Below are 5,342 nucleotides of genomic sequence, written 5' to 3' on the forward strand. Positions count from 1 at the left end.
TAAAACTCCGCCCATATTTGGTTTACTCAATGAATTTTTTTAGCGTTCCATGTTTTAGCCCCGCCCATTCTGAGAACTACTTTTTTGTAGGCGTGGTATGTCGCTTCTTTAATTTAAATGGAAACAAACAGCGATTCATATTTTATTCAGAAGTTAGAACATGAATAAACAAGAAGTTGTTTTTTAAACAAAACTAACACCTTATTAAGTATATATATATATATATATATATATATATATATATATAGGGAAATATAAATTAAATGAGCATTAATCAATGGAAAAAAATTAAACAAATACAAATGTGCACCGCTACCATTCACTGGCTGCAGATGAACACAATGTAAAACAGTAATGATAAACATTTAAAACGTAACACAAATATACTTAACACGTTTTAAATAAAATATGACAGATTTGATTAAGTTAAAGAAGAATTTATGACAAATATTCACTAAACATCTCGTCTAAGATAATTTATAAAAAAAATTAACTAATACTTTACAAATGCTTTCCTTGTTTGTGTCATTCTTATAAAATGCAAGGCAAACAGATGAATAGCATACACAATGAATTGACATTGACAAAGTAAAATAATTAATACTTGATTGAAATGCTTTGCTGATGCCTGACATGCCTAATAATACATGACAATTTCAATTTTTAAATGTCTGAAATCAAACTTTCACAAAAAAATGATTCTATCTCCACAACCAAACAGGAAATTTGTGTAGTCAACCTGAAAATAAAATAAAGAATCCTTAAGAAAAAAAAACATCATCAAACATTCATTGCATAACTGCTATAAACCTTTCAGTGCTGGAACCGAATTTTGAAGGCCTTTGCAAACAGTTTGGATCCAGATGAGACGCCACATTTTGTTTGCTATTCTGATAGTAATCTTTAAAAAAAATGAAGAAAATGCTTATTTTACAAATTCAGCAGACAACATTTTAGCAGACGACAAATTTCCCAGCATGCAAAGGGTAAAAAAATAAAAATCCAGATATATAATTTGTATTAAAATTTAAACTTTATAAATATAGTGACATATAGATTTATAACATATTCAGATAAAACAATTACATAAATACTCTCAAAAATAAATTTGTCGACAAAAAGTATTACCTTTCCGACAAATTAATTAGATGGGTTGATGTGAAGCTGTGCCGGCATGCAGTTGGGGGGGGGGGATATCTCGAGTTGGTTGAGAGGCAGAGAAAGACTCGGACAAGTGCAACTGACGAGGGCAGAACTGTGCCGCCAAGAATTTTGGTAGATATTATCACCCATGGAATGTGTTGTCGCAACTTTCTGCCATTAAAAGAAAAACATTTCATATTATAATAAAATAAAACAAATCCAACAGGAGATAACATTTCAAAATAGAGTGTTTTAATAACATTTTTATGGCACAACTTGAACAAATTACAACTTTAATAGACACAATATTATTAATACAAAATGAAAATGTATAAACTCCACTTTATATAAAAATAATTTAGAATTTCTTTTAACTTAAAATATTTTTATTATGGACTCGGGGCTTTTTTTGCTTATTAAGGGAATAGGTGTTTGTTTTCCTAATTTGAGAAATTTGCGAGTCAAATTTTCACAATTTAAAGAAGTTCGCAACTCAAATTTTCACAATTTAAAAAAAGTTTGCAACTCATTTTTTCACAATGTTGATCTGTGGCCGACACAATTTTGAACAGTTTTCGACACATGTTTTCAAAAAAGTTGCACAGCGCGCAACTCATTTGTTCACAGTTTTCAACAGTGATTTTTTTATGAACAGTGCGTGACTCAATTTGTTCACAATTTTGAACAGTGTGCAACTCATTTTTTAAAATTGTGTACAGTGCATGACTCATTTTTCCACCATGTTGAATTAACAGTGCGCGACTCATTTTTTTCCAAATTTTGAACAGTGCGCGACTCATTTTTACAAATTTTGAACAGTGCGCAACTTATGTGTTTTCACAATTTGAAGAGTTTGTGACTTATTTTTTTGTAATTTTGAATGAACAGTGCCCCACAAAATTGTCCCCCATTTTTGAACAGTGCGCAAATGATTGTTCCAAATTTTGTACAGCGCGTGACATGATTTTTTCACAATTTTGAGCAGTGCGCAACTCATTTTTCCACAATTTTTGAATGAACAGTGCATGACTTATTTTTTTGCAAAAATTTGAACAGTGAGCAACTCATTTTACAAATTTTGTACAGCGCGTGACTCATTTTTTTCAAAATTTAATTTATGAAAAGTGTGGGACTCATTTTTCCACAATTTTGAAAACAGAATGAACAGTGGGCAACTAATGTTTCCCACAATTTTGAACAGTGCGCGACTCATTTTTTCAAATTTTGGTACAGTGCATGTCTCATTTTTTCACAATTTCGAACAGTTCGCAAGTCATTTTTCCACAATTTTGAATAAACAGTTCGCGACAGTAGAACAACTGGCACTGATCATTGGTTCATCAGCATGAGAATGGGTGTAAAAAAATGGCACAAATAATGACACATGTGTGTTTAAGCATGTATACATAACAAATTCAATGAAACTTACCAACCACTCAGCCAGGAAACATATGGTGAAGAAGCTGCGGGATTCAGCATGCTCTCCCACTGATATTATGCAGATCAGTGGTCAAACTGGCAGTCAACTTATGTTGGGATTTCCCAATTGTGAAGATATTAACCTCAGCAATCTCCAAACACAAACATGTTCATTTATTGTCAGTCAAACACCAATTAATCCATCATATCACCCTGACAGTCTCAAAACACGATGCAAAACCAAGGCATTTTCGTTTCGTCTAACACACAGCTGGTAACGTCGCTGAATATTGCACAAAAGCAGCTTCATTATGAAGTTCCAGCGACTCGAAATACACAAGTAGTCGAGTTCCCCACCCACTTTGACTTCGCACGTGAAGGCTTGTTTTTTTGGGAAAACTGTTAACATCTCACAACTAAACGTATATTACGGAGATGGACAAGTTGAAAAATAAATCACTCTTATCACTTCCAAATTGCGCACTACGTTAAAATCCCGTTCCATTTGATTATTGTATTTATTGTTTGAAATTTTCACTCTACACATTCGCTTTGAAAATAGCGGTTGGTGTGTACACTCTTGGAAGTACATGTCGAATGTGTTATTGTAAAAAATATTGGTATTGTGTTTTTAGTGCAGAAATTGTTCTTTTAAGTTTCGATTTCTCGCTTCAATTTTTGTATTATGTGCGTTTAAATTTGATTGTTTGTTGCTTACTTTCGAACTATTTTTTATGTGTAAATATATATGCATAGACGCTAGAGGATGTAATCAGGTTGCTACTAATTTGCATATTTATTACCGTATCTACATCAATGAATTTAGCGGTTGTTTGTTTTGTGAATATTTTCTTATTTACTTTAAAATGTGGCATAATAAATAGAATATATGGTTGGTGACTTTTGATATCATGTGATATAAGACTCGTCCGATATGGCGTGTGAAAAGGCTCGGCAAGCCTCGCCTTTTCCTACGCCATATCAGACTCGTCTTATATCACATGATATCAAAAGTCACCAACCATATATTCTCTATTTATCGGTAACATCCTCATCATTTTTACACAGTTAACAAATCCTTTTTGTATGTCACCATTCAAAACAATTCATATCAATATAAATCATTAACAACGACCAAATATGTTCTTCGCTTCGTGTGTTTTGAACCGTTTTGTTTTTAACGTCTTTTGATACCTGTATAAACAGTTGGTACGCTTCAGTAACCGAAAAACTACTGCCGAATACTTTGTTTACATCTGTGTCAATTGAATTAAGTACCAGCAAGTATCTGTAGAAAGTATTTTTAGAAAAACTAAATTGCATTGGATAAAAAGCTTGCGGTGACGGATATATTCGATGATCGATAGTGTAGCTCTAAGTTTTTGAAATTTAAGTTATATGAATTTATATTCAACGTTAATTCTTAAACATACAGTACTGGTGCGAAATGAAGGATTTTATTGTTAAACATACCGGTAGCTATAATTATTTAACTTGGTGTTTGACATTTGGAACATAGTGATATTCGTGTGCAAAGAACAATCTATTCAAAGGTATGGTTATATTAATTAAAGGCGATCATTCAGGTATTTCTCAATATCTTCTTTATACGATACTGTGTTCCTATAGCGTCTTGATATAATTACTGTTGTTTTATCAAGTTTATCAGACAGTATGAAACTGTATAAAACATTATTGTTTACCGATTTTTTTGTTTAAAATTAAGACTTCCGTGTTTAAATCAGTCGAGTTCTTCGTGTTTATCCCACACAAACTATTTGCAGATGTTAATATATTCGAAGAACGGTTATCCTGGTCTGAATTCAAACGAAAAAATATCGCGGCTTCCAAACATCATCTTATCATCTTATCATCTTATCATCATCGTCGTCGTCGTCGTCCTCCTCCTCCTTCTCCTCCTCCTCCTCCTCCTCCTCCTCCTCCTCCTCCTCCTCCTCCTCCTTCTCCTCCTCCTCCTCCTCCTTCTCCTCCTCCTTCTCCTCCTCCTCCTCCTCCTCATCATCATCATTATCATCATTATCATCATCATCGTCATCGTCAACGTCGTCGTCGTCGTCATCGTCATAATCATCATCACCATCTTTAATATCGTCATCATGGTTTCACTAAGAGATTTATTTTAGTGTGAAATGTTCATGATAACTGCCTGCCGGCGCCCTCATATTCCTGCATATGTTTTCTGCGCCTAGGTCTAAGAGTGAGCCCGACGTGTCAGTCCGTGAAGAGAGCCATCCAGGTTACACACGAGCTGATTGTGGAAATGTAAAACAACGACACAATAAATGTCGTTGGTAAGACTGTCTTGTGGTAAAGTTTCCGTCCGGGATTCATTAGTTCGAACCTCAGTTTGGCCACATTGTTTCCGTTGGAGCTGGCATAATATAAGTTAGCTACTGACATTATGATCTGCTTCATTATGCTCGTGAAATATATAAAAACAATCCATGACTTAAAAAACATAACATCTGTTATAATTATTTTCTCACAACATTCACTTCCATATCGATTTGTTATTAATGCGCAAATAGTATTATAAATTAACCAAAAGTTGCATGCCCCGAAAACCCAAGGTTGTACTTGCAATTAGCTGCGATAAGCTACGTTGCTACTATTCTGACTGGCGCTGCGATTCAAATATTGGGGCTAGTTGTGGTGATCTTATCAGACCTTGTAAGATCACGTGAGCCTCATTCTGGCCAAACTGGGCTTAATGAGCATTAGTAAATTGTCATCCAAGATTAGCCTATGCAGTCCGCACA

General features: G+C 34.1%; 1 long non-coding RNA gene across 1 annotated transcript; it reads right to left on the minus strand.

Annotated features, from left to right (window-relative positions):
* Positions 1-384: 384 nt before the first annotated feature.
* LOC127860762 (uncharacterized) lies at positions 385-3,578 on the minus strand. The gene is made up of 3 exons (XR_008039920.1): positions 2,573-3,578; positions 1,129-1,314; positions 385-739 (listed from the first exon to the last, which is right to left on the minus strand). It is a non-coding gene; the product is annotated as an uncharacterized LOC127860762 (long non-coding RNA).
* Between the last annotated feature and the right edge of the window lie 1,764 nt (positions 3,579-5,342).

This window comes from Dreissena polymorpha, chromosome 15 (genome assembly GCF_020536995.1).
Source record: "Dreissena polymorpha isolate Duluth1 chromosome 15, UMN_Dpol_1.0, whole genome shotgun sequence".
Lineage (NCBI taxonomy): Eukaryota > Metazoa > Mollusca > Bivalvia > Myida > Dreissenidae > Dreissena > Dreissena polymorpha.